Source organism: Mauremys mutica, chromosome 7 (assembly GCF_020497125.1).
Source record: "Mauremys mutica isolate MM-2020 ecotype Southern chromosome 7, ASM2049712v1, whole genome shotgun sequence".
In the NCBI taxonomy this organism is placed as follows: Eukaryota; Metazoa; Chordata; order Testudines; family Geoemydidae; genus Mauremys; species Mauremys mutica.
Window position 1 is genome coordinate 48,555,125 of NC_059078.1, and position 22,555 is coordinate 48,577,679.

Here is a 22,555-nt window from a genome sequence, read left to right on the forward strand (position 1 = left end):
ATAAGACCTCGGTATGGTTCCTGCTAGGATTTGGGAGCTCCTTTGCATCCGCATCGCCCTGCAGTGCACATATTGTGGTGCTTAATGTCCTCAGCTGTAGAAGTATTTCTCCCCCACCAATTGGCCTGTGTATCAGACCTCCTCCCCTTAACACTATGGCAGGTGGGGACTTGTGATAGGCCTTAATGTATATTTAGAAATGGTCTCACTTAGGTCACACAGGGCCCTGAACATCTTTGGGCCAGGGCATGAGTGACACATAGGGACCCTCAGAGGGAAGGTGTGGTAGGAGAGTAATGTATTAATGATTGTTTTATTACATGGTCACAGCTGGGAGGAATGAGCCCTGGGCAGGAGCCCTGGTCTTGAAAGCTCACATGCTGTATTAAGAGTTGCCAGGTAGGGTAGGACTTTGGTTTCCTGGGGCACTACCTGGGAAGGCATTCTGGGAGCTTTGTCATCAGAGCAGGGCTCTATCTGGGACAGAAGCCTGGAAGTGGACTGCAGCAGACCTTTGTGGGTAAAGGAGCAGAGGCACGAGGGTTGCTGCAAGATTCTAAGGGGTTGCTTAGCAGGGACCCTTGGAGGAGTTGGGCTCCAGTGGGGAGCAGAGCAAATGCAGTGTTGCCAATTCTTGCAATGCTTTGAGTTTCTTAAAGCCCCAGCTCCTGGAGTCATGGGACTACAGGAGATTTTTCTGCTTTCATTTTTTCAAATTAAGGTAAGATTCAAGACCTCATGACTGCAGAGGAATGCTGGGAAATGTGATCTCCTAATGGCTCAAAAAGAGCCTAATGTTTATCATTAAAAAAACCAACAACCCTCACATGGTTTTTAAGCCATTCTTGATTTTGGGGCCTGCCTGATGGTTTTTGTACAGTTGGGGTTGGTGATGCTGTGGATCTGTCTGGGAAGCTGGGGCAGCAGGCTCAGCCAGAGCAGATTGAGCCAGGATTATCTGGTTGCAGTGGGGATCACATGAAGCGGCTGGGTTTGGGGGCAGGCTCACGGCTGTGATATATGCACAGCCTTGGTTGCTGGGAAGGTGTGTTATTGGGCTGGGCTCCCTTTTGCTGGCTGGCTCTGTGGCAACAGAACAAAAGCAGTGTAGAGTGTTTGACTGAAGAGTTTGTCTTGGGCTCATTTGGTTTTATGCCAACTCATTAATTTTAAAGAGCTAATTAGGATTCAATAGACCTTCTTCACCAGATTATGTTCCTCATAAGTTAGTGGATATTTGGGGCCTCCAGAAGAGTCTGTTAAGAGCTGTCAAGTATCAGAGGGGTAGCCGTGTTAGTCTGGATCTGTAAAAGCAGCAAAGAGTCCTGTGGCATCTTATAGACTAACAGACGGATGTGACATGCATCCAACGAAGTGGGTATTCACCCACGAAAGTTCATGCTCCAATACATCTGTTAGTCTATAAGATGCCACAGGACTCTTTGCTGCTGTTAAGAGCCTGTAGTCCTTGGAAATCCCAAGCCAGGACTGTGTCTTCTTCATTCAATTCCCAGTTAATTCTCTAGCTTTCCTCCTCCACCCATCAATAAAGCCTCTAGAAGCCCAACAACTAGGAAATGCCATTTGATAATTTCACTCCCCAGGGCCAGGCTTCTCATATTACAGATTAACAAAATCGGAGCAGCGAGAACATGGGGATGAAGAAGTCGGAGGCATACAGCTCCAAGCCAAGGCAAGAACTGCCTGATATGAGCCAGAACTGGCCGACGGTTTGTACCGCCACCCAGATCAGGGTAGGTCTGGTGCCGATACTGTTATGTCCTAGGGGCAGCCGGTGTAGGAAGCAATCACTTGAGGCCAGAGAGCAGACAGCTAACCAAAACCTCCATTTTATTTACAGAAACAGAGAGCTCACTCAGCCGGTTGAAACCGGCTGAGCTATCCCTTAATAGTCTAACTCAGTTGCCATAGTAACAAAACCCATGACAACCAAATACACAACATATTCCTCCCCCCCTAATAAGAACATCCCCTAAATAAAACACACACTAAACTAGAGAAGGAGGGTAGACTGCCTCCATTCCCGGCTAAACCCTGGGGATTATTTTGCCCCATAACCGTGGGTTCGCCCTAACTAAAGATCCAGCCGATGAGGAGGCCTTCTGTCTCTAGGTGGATTACGGCGAACTTCTGGTGTTGTTGCACCCGAAAGTACTAGGGGCTCAGGGTCCGCAGCACGAATAGGTGAGGAGGTGGTATCAGCTCGTGCTGGGCAAAGGGGTATCTCAGCTGCCGGCAGTAATGGAGGAGAACAGTCAGGAACAGGTGACTCATGATTCGGTGTCTCACCAGGAGGGGTGAAGTCAGACCCCTCAACTGCAGATGGGTCCTGAAGACTGGCATGACCTGGCAACAGCTGATCTACATGTCGCCGCCAGGTAAGATTCTCTGCAGTCCGGACTGTATAGGAAACAGGTCCTGTTTGAGTGATGACTGTGGCCGGGACCCATTTAGCTCTGGAAGTATAATTCCGAGCCAAAACTGGCTGCCCTGGGCTAAAGGTTCGGTCTTTTGCTCTGGGTGCCCGTCTGATTACTTGATATTGCTGCTGATGTTGCACAGTTTGTCTGGGTTCAGAAGGTTTCAGCAGATCAAAGCAAGTGCGCAGCTGTCGTCCCATCATTAGAAAGACTGGGGAAGCCTGGGTCGTAGCATGAGGTGTGTTTCTATAGGAAAGTAAGAAGGTATCCAGATGCTTTTGAATGGAGTGTTGTCCCTTTGCTGATTTCAAAGCGTTTTTCATTGTCTGCACAAATCTTTCAGCTAATCCGTTGGTGGACGGATGATATGGTGCTGACATGATGTGGTGTATCCCATTTGCCTTCATAAAATTTTGAAACTCCTGAGAGACGAACTGCGGTCCGTTGTCGCTCACAAGTTGTTCTGGCAGACCAAAACGACTAAAGAGTCCTCGTAGTTTTTGGATAGTACTCTCTGCAGTAGTGGACTGCATTATAGAGACTTCTGGCCATTTAGAATGGGCATCTACTGCCACCAAGAACATGCTTCCTTCAAGGGGGCCAGCAAAGTCAACGTGAATACGTTGCCACGGGTTTTCAGGCCAGTCCCATGGGTGTAGGGGTGCCCACTCGGGTGCATTTCTTACACTCTGACATGACATACAAGCTTTTGCCTTCTCTTCAATAGCACTGTCCAATCTAGGCCACCAAAAATAGCTTCGTGCAATTTCCTTCATGCGCACTATTCCACAGTGACCGGAATGTAGCTGTTCTAACATCTGTGATCTCAGGGGTGGTGGAATAATGACACGCCTCCCCCACAACAAACAACCAGATTGGACCGATAACTCCGTCCGCCTGGACATGTAGGGAACAAGGTCGGGTGAGACCGGAGAGGTTTGTCGAGATTTTCCATGCATCACCAGGTCCATAACTTGGGATAATACTGGGTCAACGCGGGTTGCCTTCTTTATCTGAGTAGCAGTGATGGGTGTATTCTCTACCTGTTCAAAGTAGAAGATTTCCTTTTGGGCACTATCTTGATGTTTGACCGGTAAAGGCAACCTTGAGAGGCCATCTGCATTGCCCTGCAGAGTGGATTTCCGATATTTGATTTCATATGTGTGTGCAGAAAGTATCAATGCCCAACGTTGCATACGACTAGCAGCTAATGGGGGAATGCCTGTGTAGGGTCCAAAAATTGATGTCAGAGGTCGATGGTCTGTAAGAAGAGTAAACTTTCGCCCAAACAGGTACTGATGAAACTTCCTAATTCCAAAAACAATTCCTAATGCCTCACGTTCGATTTGGGTGTAGTTAGTTTCTGCTTTGCTTAGAGTGCGTGAAGCAAAAGCAATAGGTCTTTCTTCTCCCGAAGGCATAATGTGTGACACGACCGCTCCCACTCCATAAGGGGAAGCATCGCAGGCCAATTGCAGGGGTAAGGATGGATCAAAGTGCGTTAGAACTTCAGAATTTAACAATGCATCCTTAGCTTTGTTAAATGCAACATCACAGGCTTCAGTCCACTTCCAGCCCTTGTTCTGCCCAAGGAGCTCATGAAGTGGTTTTAGCAGTGTGGCTAACTGTGAGATGAACTTTCCATAATAGTTCAGTAGTCCTAGAAATGAGCGTAGCTGGCTTACATTTCGAGGTGGGGGAGCCTCCACAATAGCTTTAACTTTTGCAGGGGCCTTATGAAGACCTGCAGAATCGATGATGTGTCCCAAATATTCAACAGAGGGCTTGAAGAATTCACACTTGTCTTTGCGAACTCGTAGGCCATACTCTTCCAGTCTTTGTAGGGTAGCCTCTAAATTCTTTAAGTGATCCTCTTCATTTCTTCCAGTGACCAGGATATCATCCAGATAGCACTGAACTCCTGACAAGCCACACAAGATCTGGTCCATAGCCCTCTGGAACAGGGCGGGAGCCGATGTGATTCCGAAGGGTAGGCGACAGTATCGATAAAGCCCCTTATGAGTCACAATAGTCAACAGCTCTTGGGACTTTTCATCGACGTGCATCTGTAAATATGCTTGACTCAGATCAATCTTACTGAACTTTTGTCCCCCAGCCAGGCCTGCAAAGAGGTCATCGATGCGGGGAAGCGGGTATTGCTCTGCACACAACACTGGGTTGACAGTGACTTTAAAATCACCGCAAATCTGGAGAGAGCCATCTTTCTTCACTATTGGAACGATAGGAGTGGCCCATGAGCTATGGGTAACTGGTATTAGGACTCCATTGGTGACCAGGCGCTCCAGGTCTGCTTCAACTTTTGGCCTGATGGCATATGGCACAGTTCGGGCTTTCAGATATTTTGGTGGACTGCCAGGTTTAATGTTCAATGTCACAGTGATTCCCTTCATACTTCCCAAATCATCTCCAAAAACAGCAGCATGTTTCCTTAGTATAGGGGTTAGACTGGTTTCTTCTTTAGTCATCCGGTGCACTTCTGCCCAGTTCAGCTGAATCTTCCCAAGCCAAGACCTACCCATTAAGGCTGGGTAGTCACCTCTCACCACAAACAGTGGCAATTTAGCCGCCTGTCCATTGAGCTCCACCTTAACATCAATATTGCCCAACATGGGCACAGCTTCACCTGTATACGTCTTCAGAACAGTTTTTGTTGCCTTAAGCGGAAGATGCTGTAGCTTTTCCTTATACACAGTCTCAGGAACCAGCGAGACAGCTGCACCGGTGTCTAGTTCCATGCATATAGGTTTGCCCTCCAATAAGGGGGTTACCCAGTATTCATGTGAGCCCGCTGCCAAAGAGAAAACATGCAGTGGCACTTCCTCTTGTGAGGAGGTGTCACCTTGATCATCCTGGGTCTGCTCTAGGGTATGCAAGGTTCCTCTTTTTGTCGGCCAGACCACAGGCCTCTTTTTCTTTTGTTTACAGGCATACTCAATGTGTCCCTTTTTGCCACAGTGTCGACACACCAGGTCCTTACACCAGCATTCTGATGCCTGGTGACCCAGCTTACCACAGCGGTAACATTCTTGACTCTGCACCGTTTTGTGGGTCAGTTCTTGTGACACTTTTTGCACCCTAGGGGATGCACCGATGTATTGTGCCTCCCTTGTAGCCAGTTCCATGGAGACAGCAATATCAACAGCCTTCTGTAATGTAAGCTGAGCCTCTGTCAGTAGGCGCTTCCGTATAACTTCACTGCAGAGGCCACACACTAACCTGTCACGCAGGGCATCATTTAACATCTCTTTAAATTCACAGTGTTCTGCTAGCTTTTTTAAAATGGCTACAAATTGTACAACTGTTTCATCTTCCTTTTGGTCTCTTTTGTGGAACCTATATCTTTCAACAATTACCAGTGGTTTTGGGGAGAAATGAGACCCCAGGATTTCCACAATGTCACTGTAAGATTTAGTCTCAGGCTTAACAGGGTGTAGTAAGCTGCGTAGCAGGGAGTAGGTTTTAGCCCCTACAACAGTTAAGAATATTGGCACCTTCTTCGCTTCTGTAATGTCATTTGCAATACCAAAAAGCTCAAAACGCTCAGTATACACATGCCACTGCTCTGTATTCTCATCAAAAGGCTCCAGGGGCCTGGTCAGAATAGCCATGATTTTTAGTTTCACTTTCACAGTCAGTGCAAACAAGCAGCTTTTTTTCTTTGTTTGGTCTTTACCTTGACTTCTACTTCCTTCTGTTACTGGAGCAGCACCGGAATCCCATCCTCGTCGCCAGTGTTATGTCCTAGGGGCAGCCGGTGTAGGAAGCAATCACTTGAGGCCAGAGAGCAGACAGCTAACCAAAACCTCCATTTTATTTACAGAAACAGAGAGCTCACTCAGCCGGTTGAAACCGGCTGAGCTATCCCTTAATAGTCTAACTCAGTTGCCATAGTAACAAAACCCATGACAACCAAATACACAACAGATACTGCTCAATACTCACCCATGTAGCATCTCAGGTCACACGGATCTACTTGAAGATTTATTTCTGAAAGGTGGAGCTAGCTTCCTTTTTGATCCAATTGGCACTGCCTACGTGTTCATTTAGCTATCGGGCTCCCATTTACACGGCACTTTCTGAACTCCTAGCATTCCAGCACAGTCAGGACTTGATGTAAAAACCTGGCAAAGGTTCCTTTGGGGCCTCTTTTCATCACCTGTTCCCAATTCCTGGTCAGTAATCTGGAGGGGCTCTGGCCAGATTATTATAGCTGCGTTAGGTGAAAACAGATCATTGGGCCAGCCAAGAGAATGTTCTGCCCAATCAGAGATTTTTCATGGCCTAGCGCCACCCTCTAGGACATTGCTAACTCAGGAAGGAGCAACTCAAGGGGACATCATTCTAGGAGTAACACCATAGATAGAGTATTGCTGTGTCACTTACGCAGCACTGAATCCTGGTTGCCAAGTCTTGTATTATGCAATTTTCCCTCATCAATGGCATTTCTAAATGCCATTAATTTAATCGCCTTTCAAAACTGACTAATCCTAGTGATTTCCTAAATCTGAGATCTACAGTAAAATGGAGAGATAATTAGAGCATACCACAGCCAGATGTCTTTGAAACACTAACCCATAAAAAAAACAAGGAGATGCATCTGAAGAAGTGGGGTTTTTTTACCCACGAAAGCTTATGCTCAAATAAATGTGTTAGTCTTTAAGGTGCCACCGGACTCCTCGTTGGTTTTGTGGATACAGCCTTACACGGCTACCCCTCTGATACTAACCCATAAGCATTCCCCAAATCAGAAACAGCTCTAAATATATTCACTCACATGACACCGGCCATGCTGCCCTTATTTCAGTCAAGCCTCAAACTCCAAAATGAACTATTGCCCTTGGAGAAATGCAAACTCTAGTCCCAGAAACATTACTACTTCTCCTTAGAAATTCTGGCTCAGGTGAGCAAAGACTGATGGTGCATTCACCTCTACATCACCAGGTCAGCACAAGATGAAAGTATATTTCTAGGACACAGTGGGATGCCTTAAGACAAGAGCAGTTACCAAGGAACGATGCTGGCCTGATAAACAGTTGTTATTTTATATAACCACAAAGAAATTCCCTATAGCTACCTAAAGGCGGCTGTTCAGTTCCCAAGAGATGACATTTCCATCATTTTGCTTCATAGAGAGGTTGTGGACTAATTCTCCAGCGGATACAATCCTGCTTCTATCCTTGGAGTCTATGAAACCATTCCCAGAGGCAAGGGAACAGACTAAATCCTATTACTCCCTAAAGAGACTGTTGCAGAGATTCCTAACGGTTACAGAATAAATCCTATTATCTCTCTAAAGAGATTGTGAAGTGACTCCCTGGAGACAATATCCTATTGTTCCCTAGTATTTAGTGTGCATGCATTCCCAGGGAATGCAGTGTATAGCTTATTGCTTTCTGGGAACAGTGTGGACTTATTCCCAGGAGTATGCATCTTTGTCAGAGAGACTGCAGGTTAATTCCTAAGCTGTACTGTTGCCCACACAGACTGTGAGCTAATTCACAGGCCTGGCAGACCACAATTTTAAGATGTGCAAGATGGTATAATTGTAGCTTCAGGTTCTCACACACACGGACAGTTAGAGAGAAAGGATGGTCTTGTGGTTAAGTCTCTGGTCCAAGACTTTGAAAAGTGGGGATAATACTGTGTCTATTTGACTAAGCTCTTTGAGGCAGGATCGGTCCATTATGAATTTGTCCAGCACCTAGCACAATGAAACTCTGATCTTCGGTATGGCCTCTGGGTACCACCATAACACAAACACATAAAGGAAAATCCCAGTTCATAATTAGCCAAATATGGTCATGACACCATAGAAGTGGAAGAGGCCTATTAGGTTATGTGATGCATTTGTTTGCAACCTGATAGGTCAGTGATGCTGAAGTCTGAAGTAATGTGAGCTAAGGAGATCACACATGCTAGAAATGCAACTCTGCAGGCTGCAACTGAGTTCAGGGAAAACACTGAGTCTTCTGCCAAGTCAGTTAGATGGCCAGTGCTGAATAAATAGCCTTTTCTGCCCCTCTAACGTCCCTTCCCTTTTAGTGTACAAGTTTACAAGGACAAATTGCGCTAGAAGCTTTGATGAAAACACCAGCTTCAGCTATCAGCAGCCACCAGTTCAGTTGTGCCTCAAACTAGACATTTACATCACTGTCTTGCTTTTTCCCCTCCCTGTAATCTGTGGTCCCAGTTCAGAGGTGACATGCAAGACACTGTGAATCAGACTCCCGTACATGCTGGTATTCTCTCCTCCATTCAGTAGGGCCTGATCCAAAGCCCACTAAAATTGGGTCTGACAGTTTCAGTGGATTTGGATCAGAGCCCTAGCCTCCCACAAGCCAACTTCCTGATGTGTGGGAGGAGTGCGACAGAGCCTAGGTTGTTGGGATGTACCTGCAAAGGAGCCAGAAGAAAGTGTAAAATGATGTTAGCTAAAGCAGGTGGTGGCCTTCTCCTCCCCTGCAACTTTTCTGGCTACAGATGGCTCTTTCTGGCCCCTTGGCATATGAGCCTTGGCACCATGACACTAGGCTAGATTGGCCAAGGTCAGGACCAGATTCTGATCACACCCTAGCATCAGCGCTTCGGTGCTGGCCCAATTCTGCATCTCCTACTCACACAGAAGTGTACTTTATGGAAGTCTCATGGGAGTAAATCTTGAGAACTGTACCCCAAGCCACATTTTCAGTAATGGCCACTAATTGGGGGAGTGGCCTGGATTTTTTTGGGGTGCTCAGCTTATGGTATCCACCCAGGGCCTGATTTTCAGAGTAGCTGAGCAGCTGTAGCTGCCACTGATTTCAACTGGCATTGCAGGTGCTTGGCACCTCTGAAAAAACAGCTCCAAGGTGCCTCAGGACCTGGGACACCCAAAACCAGGGTCCACTTTTGAGAATTTTGACCTAAATATTAGAGACTCAGGGGAATCCAGAGGGAGCTTAAGCTGGTGAAATCTACCTGTTGAGGGGATCAGAAGAGATAATGACTCCAGTTTAGACTCCTTGCTGATTTAGGCTCAGTTAAAATCACTTCTGAATTTGGCCCTGCATCTGCTAGACCGTGAACTCCTTAGTCACATTGGTGAGCAACAAGTCTGGTTGAAGAGTTTTTGGAAGAATGTTTTTCCATTAGAAAAATCCCATTTTAATGGGAAAAGGACATTTTTTCATTGCAAAATTCCAGCATGAAAGATTTCAGGGGGAATTTTCAATTTCATTTCAAAGTTGTGGGGAAATATCCACCTTCTCATTTCTCTTCTCTCCCACCCCCAAGAAGAGTTGGGTGGGGATGAGTTTTTTTTTAAAAATCACTCTTTTAAAGATCACTTTCTCACTTAGAGAGTTAAACATGGAAAGAGACTAATTGTTTTCCAATGAGAACAGCTTCAAAGTAAAAGTCATTCCCCCATCCTCTAAAAGGAAATTAAAATTTTTCACAAAAAAAAAAAAGTAGAATGCAAACAAATCTCTGGGTTCCCCCACCCCATTAAAGAGATTCGTTCAGCTCTAGTGAGCAATTCGTCACACAAGTTGTCCCGGGGCAGTTACAAAATCTGACCCTGAATATTTATACAAGAGCAATAAGCAAAGTGTACATGCGGGTGTGCAGCAAATGGGGCATTCCAGTCACATACGGAGACTAAGGCAAGGAAATATACTGTGTCCACCAATCTCCATCCCCTTTGCTGCTTCACACGTCTCCCCTCTTCGTCCTCTCACTTATACTTTGCAACTGGCTCGTGAAAGTTCCTCACACCAAGCGTTCAATGACCTATTAAAACTAAATGAACATTAATAAAGGGCAGAAGGCAATTTTCCATGATGCTCAGGCAGCACTATGAATTACTTTAAAATATTAACATTTTTTTCTCCTGATTCCCTTTACATATGCCACAAAGATTAATCATTTGTTTACCAAGCCAGTAACTCTGAAATAAATACACTTCTGAAAGACTAACTCTTACCCTTTAGTCTCCATTTGCAGGCAAAAACAAAATAAAAATTCTTAAAAAGCCATCACACCTTTGATTTATTTTCAGTGCAAATGAGAAAACATTGGAGATCCTTGGGATTTAGAGAGACAGATTTGGCAGCCTTTCATATTTACTTGGACTGGGAGGTATAATTTGAATCTCTCTCTCCAAACACACACCCACACAGGATTATTAGTGTAATATAGAGAGACAGGGGCTCAAGCCTACCACTCTCTTTGAAGTCCAAGAGGGTCTTGCTGCTGAGGTCGCCAAGAGCAGAAACAGGTCTGTGGCATGTTTTTATAACTATGTTTAGGGCCTATAGGGGCTCTAGTAGGCAGGGAGGTGCAGAGGCTAAGACCCTGGCCTGGAGCGTAGGAAGCATGGAGTTCTATTCCTAGCTCTGAGGCAGCGTGACCTTAGGAAAGTCACTTCATTGCTCAGTTAAATATTCGTACTTTTGGGGGGCAGAACCTGTCCCTTACTATGTGCGTTTGTACACATAGTTCAATCTCAGCTGCAGTCTGTAGGTGCTACCATAATACAAACAATAAGGCACACAGGGCTTAAAAACTCCGGCGGAATCTAGCAACCTTGCTGAAGAATGAGATTTTGTGGCAGCTAATTTAGAAGTGCTGGTTTTCAGATAATGACGTAGAATAACAGAATCAGTATTGCTGCTCCTTGTATATTTAGGTTGACATTAATTCAGTTTATTTTTATTCTCACAACAAAGACCTGACTCTTTGGGGATTTGAATAAGGGACAGTTGCGGACTTTTAACACCTAGCGAGTTTAATGCAAACATCCAGCTAGTGTGACTTGTTTCAGAGAGATCAGTAGTGAAGTAGTCAACAGTATGGACAGCTAAGCACAAACATACAGAGGGCAGTTAAGCACTCAACTCCCATTATAAGTCAGTGAAGGCTGCTGGGTGCCTAACTTCCCTCTGTGACTTTGAAAATCTCCTCCAAAGTTGACAATGAAGATGTCAGAATTAACATGTGTTGATATAGATGGGGCAGTTCACACCTCTCAGGCCATTAATTCAAGCTCGCTGCAAGCACAGAAGACATCATTTCATGCATTCATGTCTTCAACTGTTTCTCCAAAGCGATAGCGGCTAAAAGCATACTTTTATTTTAAATGAAAGCTGAAATTCTGGAGCATAATTCTGCAGGCAGGTGGGGGGATTCTAGAGTAAATGGCACAGATTGGGCCCTGACTGTATTAGCTGGCTCTCATTAACATTGCTCTGTATCATCTTACACCACCATTTCTCCCCACCCCATCCCACTCCCTCTACATTTACACCTTTCTATGCATTTTGTCATTGCTGGGTCCTCTCTTTGCAGCTGTCTTCTAAACTTTGGTACAAAAGAATTTCAAGATTCAGTTATTTGATTTGTAGGAAATAAGCCATGACCCAGCCAATGCATTGACCCAACTGGGCACACAACTAGAAATGTTAAGCTAGAGATAGTTTCATGCTTAAAGAAATGCCCAGTTATTTCCATGATTCTATTTAAGGCCTTGATCCTGCAGGCTCCATGGACAGACCCTTGACCCCATGTAGAGTCCCACTGAAGTCAGTGGGACTTCATGCAGGTGCAGGGATCCACCCACACAGACCAGATTGCGGGGATGTGACACCTAAGTGTGCAGGAATGTCTTTTGCAACTACATGCTACTGCATTATAACCAATGAATGAATATGTGCAAAAAGTTCCCCTTAATACTTGATAGGAGTCCTGAGTTGGCTACACTATGCCATTTATAACTACACCCACATGGGCATCCTGACACCCACAGAAGGAACATGGAAACTAAAAGCTTCAAGCTGTTCTACGTATCGCATGCTGGGACAACATGAGATTACTCTATACTTGTAAAACTCAACTGCACGAGCAGATTTACCATTAAACAAACCATGCAGTGGCACAGGGCCCCCCAGAACAGGGGGGGCCCCAAAACATGGCAGCAAAGCAGGGCTCAGGCAGGCAGACTGCCTGCATGCCGCGGCTGGTGGCCCCACACCATCCCCAGAAGGGGTCGGCTGCTGGCACATCTCTACGCATCCCTGGGAGGGAGGAGGCAGATCCAGTCACAGCTCCAACCCCAGGCAGCGCACGGAGACCCGCTGCCCCCTCCCTGCTAGGGGCACACAGAGACATGCCAGCAGCAGCGCAGCGGGGCTAAGGCAGCTCCCTGCCCACTTTGCCTTCCTCGCCCTGTGCCGCGCCACTCCTGGAAGCGGCCAGAAGGTCCCTGCGGCCCCTGGCAGGGTGTCTCTACGCGTTGCCCCCATCCCGAGCGCTGACTTCGCAGCTCGCATTGGCTGGGAATTGCAGCCAATGGGAGCTGCAGGGGCGGCGCCTCTGGGCAGCAACACATGGAGACCCCCTGCCCCTCCCCCACCTAGGAGCCACTGCCAGAGGGGTGTGTGTGCTGGTCGCTTTGGGAGCCGTGCCACGCTCCTGACACCCTCCCACACCCCAACCCCCTGCCCCAGCCCAGAGCCCGCATCTTGCACCCAAACTTCCTCCAGAGCCCGCACCCCTCACCCCCTCCCACACCCCAGCCACCTGCCACAGTCCAGAACCAGCACCCAAACTTCCTCCCAGAGCCCGTACCCTCACCCTCTCTTGCACCCCCTCACCCCCTCCTGCCCCCCAACCCCCTACCCCAATCAAGGTACCTCACTTTATTTTCATTTACTGGCTGGCATAATGAGACACATGGAGCCAAACTCACTGATGACATAAATTAGTGTCAGTCTACTGGCCTCAATGGCACTGCACCTGCAATTTGTCCCCATCCCTGTAGCCCTGCAGGGCTGACACAGACACCTTCTTGTGTTTGGTAGGCTAGCATTCCACAGGCAGGGAGCAAAAGGGGTCCCTTCTATTGGAGGGATTCAGAAGCCAAGAGAGGTCTTGCATAGCTTGGCAGTTCTGAACCGCATTATTTTCTTCCATGCAGACCCTGCGTCTCAGCAGTTGTTCCACGCGACCCCTCAAAATGTGGCTACTCATCTCTGTTCACCTGGCTGCTCAGCCCGCAGAGAGATACAAACCCACAAGGTATGGATCCTACTGCTTATTTTCCAAGACTAAAAGACAGGCCCTCAGCTGGCGCTTATTCACACAGCTCCAGAAGCTGGCCCTTAGATTTTAAATGACACAAAACCTAGTGCTTTCTCCTCCCTACTGGCTTTGGAGTCGGAAGGCAGAGTCCTAGCATTGTTTAAATTATTTAGCCCTTCCCTTTCAACATTGCTTGGGTTAATTTCAGAGTCATCAAGCCAAGCATCGAATGACAAATACATTGAGGATAACTAGAATTGTGGGATCCCCATAGCTTTCCGGGGGGAGGGGAAGCCTTGATTCCTTCACCCCCACTTTGCATCACCGACACTAGGAGCACCCCTCTGGGAAGTATCACTCAGGTGAGAGCACAGAAACGTTCACAGACAGACAGACACAACAACCCTAGTCACCACCACTGAGATATTCAAGCAAGGATGGTATATCTCAACACTGAGCTTTGGAAAAGGCAGCTTTTAAGGTATAAGTTCATGCTGCAAAAACTAAGGGAGCTTGGGCCAGATTTTTAAAGGTGTTTAGGTGCCTAACATGGGAGCTAGGCACCTAAGTACCTTTGAGGAGCTGGGCCCTATGGTGAATATTTCCAAACTTGGATGTCACAGCTCGCACCGGTGTCAACAGCAGCTGCGGATGCTCAGCAACTCTGACAACCAGGCTACATCTACAGTACGTGTTCTACAGCCACACAGCTACAGTGCCACAGCCATGCGGCTGTAGCACAGCCACTTCCTGCATCAATGAAATAGGTTTTTCCATCGATATTGTTAATCCTTCTCCCCCCACACCCCCCAAGAGGCAGTAGGTAAGTTGACAGAAGAGTTCTTCCATTAACCTAGCTGCATCTATCATGGGCAGGGGGTATAATAGGCCAGGGGAGGCTAAGCCTCCCCTAACCTAGGCTGTGGCCCTGCCCGCTCTCTGCCCTGAGGTCCCGCCCTCGCACCCCTTTCTCCCCAAAACTGGCAAGGGCTCAGCTCAGGTCAGCAGCCTGGAGTTTGGGGCTTGACTGGCCAGCGGATGTGGAGTTAGGTTTGTGTATAGCACGATTATTATTTTTACACTCATTTCTCTCGAGTGAGGTTTGTACATAGCAGATTTAAAAAAAAAACCCTCATTTCTCTTGAGTGAAGTTCTCTCGTTAGTCATTTGGAACATCTGTGGAATAGCAATGCACCAAAGTTATCAGCTATTCTGTCGCGCAGTCTGATTTTGTAATCTTGGTGACAGTGGAAGCTAAAGAAATAAGAACTACATGGTTTTAATGAGGGCAGAGGTGATAGCACTTATAAGACTGCAGAAATCTCAATCTTCTTCCCAGCAAGAAAGGCTGTGTAATTAACATGCAACAGCAGAACTGGCACTTTCACATTATTATGTGAAGGAACTAGATCCCAAGTATTTATACAGCCCTGTGGGTAGGCTGGGCCTGATTCTGAGCTAGGTGACAAGGTACAACAGCAGGAACAACTCCACTGATGTAAGTGCAGAGATGCCTGCATAGAAGTGCTGTTCTCAGGCCACCTTGATTACTTCTCACCCACATGTTCCTAAAAATAACAAGGCAAAAATTGATCTTGGATATTATTGGCAAACCCAGGCTAATACAATAAGGCTCATTGTCCCTCTCTAGTGGCTGGGTCACATATAACATGTTCATGTAGTGCTCCTGCTCCTGTATTTGAGGCTGCAGAGGCATGTGCTTTTAGATCCAGAGGTTCTGGGTTCAGCCCCTGCAGGTGACCTAACCTGGGATGTCACTGCAAGTGGTAAAAAATGCCACACTGTGTTAGAATGCGTAACAGGGTGATTTTAAATGCTAGAGCCTTGAGAAAGGTTTAACATGGTGCATTCAAGAAAACAATTCACTTGATCTAAAATGGGGCTGGATAAGCCACCAGTTTCCTTTTCCCTGGGGCTGGAGCAAATTGCAATCCTGCCTACTTCTCCTCCAATTCCACATCCCCCCCGCCATGAGAAATTTAGAACAAAAAAACTCATTTGAAAATTTTCAATTGAAAAATATCTGTTTCCTCGTGGGAAGTTTAGAACCTACTTGAAACAAAATTTTCATTTCACATTGACATTTCAGACAGAAACACAAATTTGTCATTTCATCTTCAAGTGTTTCATTTCACTGTTTTATTAAAATCAATATTGCACCTTAAAATGCCATTTTGCTTATGGAGGTTTTTTTAACGTCGCAAAACTGTGATGTAACAGCATTTCAAAATGGAGAGGAAAATTTCTGCTATGTTTTGAAATGTCAGTTTAAAAATGAAATTTTGTGTTTCAGAATTTCCCATGGGAAAATGTTTGTGTCAGAACTGACATTTTGCTGCAAAACAATTTAGTTTCAACAAAGTTGTGTTGTACTTTCTGCATGAAGAATTTTGACCAGCTCTAAACTATAATTTCGCCCTGCTTTTTCAGGAGGCCTTTAACAAGCTGTTTGTTACCCCTTAGAGGCCACTTCTTGATCCAAACCAATCTCTACTAGGCAGTTTCTCTTCCCTTATCCTACTTAAGGAGTTTAACCCTTTCACTGTGCACTCTGGCACTGGGTACAAAACCCCCATCACAACTCTTCCAATGCAGTTCCTGCCCTAGACATGGACTTAGAATCTGCAAAACTCCAAGGACCAAACAAATGACAAGAGTGTACCTACAGTAACACCATTGTTATCAATACCCATATAACTACCAGCTGTACACTATCTCCAGTGTAGTAATAATGATCAAACATTTATATAGTGCCACAATGGGCTTTTCAATATTCCACTGGCTGACTGTTCAAACTATACTGGAAACACTTCACCCACCTCTGAAATGCAGCCACCACTTGTGGATAAATATGACAGAAATATGAATTAATAATAGAGTCAGGTTTTGACGGTCTCTTCTCCTCTCTCCATTCTATTTTCCCTTCTGGTTTAAAGCCCCTTTTCCCCCACCGTTTTTCTCCTCGTACCACAGCTTGAGCTGCTTTTAGACATTGGTTTAGCCTCCAGTTATCATCTTTGTATTTTTTAGAACAATTACATATCATGATTCACACAATTATTGAGAATGATTGTTTCAAAATATAGCCCAAATGGTATTTTTAAGTGATTCATAAATGCACCTTTTCCCACAATGCCTCAAACAACAATCCCTTAATTGCCTATGCACATATTTGAAGTAATTTTAAAAATAACCAAGAATTAACATAATGCATCATATACCAAATTTGCAGCCTCTTAAGCTACTCTGTATATTCCTTCCTCCCTATTTGATTCTTTTCCCCTCCTCTTTTTTGTCTATATGTTGTCACTTGCGGCAAAATAGCCATTGACTTCAGTGGAATCAAGATTTCTCCCTTGTAAAGCTCTTTTGGGATAGGGACATGTCTTACATGTGAGAAGTGCCTAGCACATATCAGGAACTAGCTACCTAATAATTATTACATCACTAAGCAATTGAATCAAAACATAAAAATGTTTAAGAAACTAGCCACAAAATCAGACATCATGTTTCGTTTTATTTCATTAGACTAATCAGTAGGTTACACGAAGAAGAGGTGTTGTGTATTGTACTAGCTGAGCTGCAGAAAGTCTGTAGATGCTGATTGGTGTCCAGCCCTTGGAAAATTTTAATTTTTCATTGACAAGTTGAATCCTGAACATTTTTGGTGAAAACCCAAAATATTCTAATTTTGGAAATGCTGCTATGGTGTCTCCTGGGAGTTGTAGTTCAAGTGCCTAGCACTCCCTTTTATCTCTACAGGCTGTGATCCCTGATAGGACTACATCTACCATGACGCACCATGGTCTCCCTCCTTGGAAAGGGTAGCAATGTATTATGGGAGTCCCTGGCTATGGTGCACCATGAGAGATGTAGTCAGGAGGGGAAAAATCAGGACATTTTTTGATCAGTCCCAATATCTGTTAACTTCCACCTATAGGCGGCACTTGAAATTCTTTCTGAGCTGCACACAGCAAATAGAGGGCAACGTGGTCATACATATAGAGAGTCTGAGCCGCTCCTTCTCTGCATCCTTGGTAGCCATTCACACTTGTGCAAAGTGAATGCAAAACCTCCAGTTGAAATCAGCGGGCAAGGACCCCAATCATCCAGGGCCGCCCAGAGGATTCAGGGGGCCTGGGGTCTTCGGTGGTGGGGGTCCTTCCGCACTTCGGCGGCAGGTCCCGGAGCAAGTGAAGGACCTGCTGCCGAAGACCCAGAGCAGAAGAAGCTCCAGGTCTTCAGCAGCAGGTCCTTCACTCACTCCGGGTCTGTTCGGCGGCACTGAAGGACCTGCCGCTGAAGACCCGCGGAAAACTCTCGTGGGGACCCCTGCAGGGCCCGGGGTCTGGGGCAAATTGCTCCACTTGCCCGCCCCCCCCCACCCCCGGGCGGCCCTGCAATCATCCAAAACATAAATTGTTAATTACAACCTGTTCTCTTCTAATATAGCCAGCAAGTGAGATTTCCAGGAAACATCGCTACCTGGAAATGGCCAGCAGCCACACTTTTTTGGGAGAGAGGGCAAATGGAAGACAGTTTAGGTTGAAGTCCAAATTTCAAATCAGAGTCATTTTGAAGTGACCTGTAACTCACTCCGTTTAAGGGATTTTCCCTTTAAATGCTACAGAAACAAACAAACATTCTCTTCTGCCTGCAGAGTAAACCTGGCAATTTTCAAACCAAACCAGTTTTCCAAGCCAAAGTTATAGTAGGGCTTTCTGCTCAAAGCTGATTGCAACACTATGGAGTGGCAATTGCACAATAAATACTTCTCTCTTCTATGGTGCTTTTTGTGCATAGGTCTCTAATCGCTTTACAAGTGAGGGCAAGTATTATTATTCTCATTTTACAGATGAGGTATAGAAGGTAGGTCTCCTGACCCCCCATCAAGTGTCATTGGGCAACAAGCCAGCTGGTTTCATCGACCCTTTAACCTCTCAGTTGCATCAGCAGATCCCCATGCACAGTATATAACCTCAGTGTCAGGAGTGAATGATGTCAGGCACCAATTAGCCGTAAGTTGTTACACGTCAGTAACCAGTCATTCCTGAGAGCATGGGACGGAAGGCACCAAGAGGCAACTCCCATGACCAGCAACCAGCCCGAGAAGCTCAGCAAGGCACGGGGCAGATGCATGGGAGACTGGGGCAGGCGGCAATGCCCCAACACAATCCATGCAGTGGCTTCAGAGCCGTTCCTTGGAGGCTACTGCAGCCCAAGAGCGGAAATAGTCTAGGCAAGCGCCTCACCTGGCATAGGACCAGACTCCACATAGTGCAGGATCCCACAGACCCACCTGTCCTCCAGCCTCCACCCATCCCCTGACATGCAAGATCCACTGCAGCACCAGGCTCCATGCTGAACTGCTCCCCCAAATTCTGCCCCTCCTCCAAGCAAACTGCTTCCACTGCAAAGGGCCCTTTGCAGCTGTGGAGGCAGAGGCAGGGTTTGCCTCTGAGTGCAGGGTGATTGTTCTTTAAAAGGATTTGGTCTATTTAAGAACAGGAAATGTAGCTAGCTGGAATGGCCCAGTGGTCCATCTAGGCTGGTGTCCGGCCAATGCCAGATGCTACAGAGCAAGGCAGAATGCCCCAGTAAAGTAATTCATCTTGTAATGTTGTACCAGGGTGGGAGAGGTCACTCGCTGACCTTAGGGTGACCAGATGTCCCGATTGTATAGGGACAGTCCTGATTTTTTTGTCTTTTTCTTATATAGGCTCCTATTACCCCCCGCCCCCGTCCTGATTTTTCACATTTGCTGTGTGGTTGCCCTAGCTGACCCACTTATGGCCTGGAGCCCAGGGATTGATACCTTGCTCTAACTAGAGTCACTGCGGATGCTAGTCTCTGCCTTGTAAGCATCAAATCCTGCCTTTTGAAACATATGTTAGATCCTCAGGTAGTGTAACTGGGCACTGGCGTCAACGGAGCTACACCAAAGTACAGCAGCTGAGGATCTGTCCATTAAAATGAGTTTCCATTTAGAAAAGTGACTGTTCAAACAGCACCATATGGGTCCATGTTTATTGCCTCTCACAGATTCATTTCATGATTGCAAAGATGGTTCTCCTACAAACTCAGCCTGGGAGCAGAGTGCCAGGGTAGGCTGCTTTTGGCTCACACATCATCATCAATAATGAGGCATGAACAGGCTGAGCTCCACCTGTGCAAACCCATTTTGAAGACAAAAATCTGACTGGCAAAATATTTAGCCTGAGCTAGAAGCAAGCCAGAAGAGCAGCAGTGACTGCAGCAGTGTCCAAGCTTAGGAGCAAGCCAGCTCGATTTTTAGATCCAGATGCCTCAAGGGCTGAGTTTGAAAGCTACAGGATTCCTTATTGCCCTTCCCTGATGCAGAGAGGGTGCATAACCCACCCATTCCAAGCTAGCCAGTGTTTCCTACCCACTTTGCTCTGGGGTAAATGACCACAAAAGATGCAGGGCAGCAGAGGATCAGACTTCCCATTGCTTCCAGACATGCCCTGCAGGAGCTCCTGAAGTCAAATGCAAAGTCTCCCAAGGCACAGCAGCTGTAACGCCTCTGTGCTCCTCCCTGGCTGGGTTCACTCTGCCGCCCCAGGAGAAGGGAGGGAGATGGTGACCCGGCCCTCCGCTCACATAGCCCACGCACTCTCTCTGTCCAGGCTGGGATTGTACCTGGCCCCTGGGAAGATGGCTCATGTAGGGAAGCGTCTGATTACTGATGAGTGGAGCCAATTGGCTAGGGAGTCACTGAGACCCAATAAGCAGAGCCTCGGGGTGGGGCCCGTGGGTTAGTGTTCTGTGCTGCCAGGTGCCTCGCTAGCTGGAGAACACAAAATAGTGCTAATCACATCATGCTTTCTGCACTGGGCTGCCTTCCAGAGTGAGCCACACAGCAATCCAAATCTGAGAGTCATTTATAAGGGTTTTGTAAATGTAACTGACAGACAATACCTGAGGAAGGGTCCCCTCTCCCCAGTGAAACCAAGCCCAGAGTATATAGGAATAGGGTCATAGCCCTTTAACTAGCATGAGCTCTCTAGTGGTGATCACCACATTCTGCATCTCACAGCCCTGCCAGGGGAGCAGTGTACATGCAGCTAGGCCTGGCATGCTGCGCATATTCAGTAACACAGTTTTCAGAACACCTCCCCCTAGCAAGCTGATGCAGGCTGGCATGGCTCGGGGCTGGAACTTGCAGCTGACTGCCACGTTCTCAGTGGTGCCTTGTTGGGCCCTTCCACCGTCCTGCCCGTGGGCAGTAGATGATGCCGTGATTACAGAGCTTGGTAAATTCCTGGGATCCTGCCACTCACCCGCTGTGCTCCCCCAGGCTGAATCTGCGACCAGAACTGGCCTGGTGTCCTCACCACACACAAGGGCCCTGAGGTACGGCAGGATTCCTGGAACCCTGACTCCAGGAAAGGGCATGTCACAAAGAGGGAGGATGAAGATATGGGTGCGTTGGGAAGGAGAGGAGCTGCCACACAGCTGGCATCAAATCAAAGGGGATATTCCTGAGGTCCTGCCAGCATAAATCTAGCTTCCCCCATATCATGGCCCAGCTACAGCTGTCCCTTCAGGATCAACTCCCAGCCATAGAGCATTAGAGGGGTCTGTCAAACAATGTGATCTGCTGAGAGTTCAGGGCTCCCTTGGGCTCTCCTCCCACAGCCCTGGGCTGATGATACTTTGACATAAAAGCAGGGCTGTTTCCTGGCCTCGGATGGGCCCCAGGTTCTTCCTGCCCCTGCGTCCCACAGTGCACTTCAGCACTGTGTGGCCTCCCTGCAAAAAGGAGAGCCTGAACGTGGCACGACAGTGACTCACCCTGGCTGCTGGCGACTTGTGCAGCCACCGCCCTGGCCTTCGATTCCCACCGCTCACACCAGTTTCAAAAAGGGCGGGGTCTGGGCCCACCGGGGCAAGGAAGCACCCAAAGGTGCTGCTCCAGATCCCCCCTTCCAAGGCAGCAGTGAGGCAGGTGGGGAAGAGAGGAGGTTGGCTGCCCCAAATCCTTACCAGGCTGGGTTTCCCACTAGCGAGGCTGGCTGAGAAAGGGCAGTGGGGGTAGAATGGGCTCCCGCAGAGCCCCCATCCTTAGGTGCCGTACTGGGGACCATGCCAGGAAAGGTGGGGTGTGCCAGACAGCACTTAGGAAAGGTGGAGGCAGCAGGTGGGGGCTGGGAGAAGAGGGTCAGAGACAGTTTCAAAGTGTTTCCATCTCTCAGGGACCAGTCCCAGGGCACAGCTCAGTCCTTAGCATTCCTGGGCCAGGCACGTCTCCCACATCCGGGCTGTCCTCATTCATAACCCCTGAGAAGAGCTAGGGGATTTCAGATTCACAGCAGAGAACAGCTATTCTATCCCGATTAGCCCCACCCCCACCCGCAGGGCATTGAGAGCCCTGAGCTGCCATAGGGCAGAGGGGTGGGAATCCAGGCCTCAGTCTCCTCTCTCTCCTGTCCTGCTGCTAGAACAGGTGCCCAGATAGCGAGTCCCCCCTTCCACTCCCACTGCCAGATCAGCCAGTGACTTGGCTCCAGGTCCAGCCTTGCTGCCAGAGCGGGAGACCAAACCACCCCCTGGGTTGCAGCTCAGCAGGGCCCCAAGGCCAACTAGTCACACAGCCCCCAGCCCAAGCAGGCGATTCCATCTCTCCCACCTGCACATGGGAAGGCCACGTGCCACGGCTCCAGCGCACAGACATTGGAGCTGGGTGGCCAACTGCTTGTTAGTCCCAGTGCGATTTGCTACGTGCCTGCAGGTTCTGGCAAAACAGTGCCAGGCACTATTCTGTGCGGATCTGAAGCCTGCACCTGAGCTGCTAACTCTTTGATGCCTCTTTGAAATGGACGCGGCTGTGATGGAGGCGCCTCTCAAAAGGGAAGCTAGCGAGGCTGGGCTTTTCCCCTCCCGCTCTTTTAGTAAACATCTGTTTTTCCTGCTCCATTTCCATAGCGGGCTCCGCAGAGAAGCAGAAAAACATTTTCTTTGCTAAATAGCAGCTTCTCTCTCTTTCAAGAACA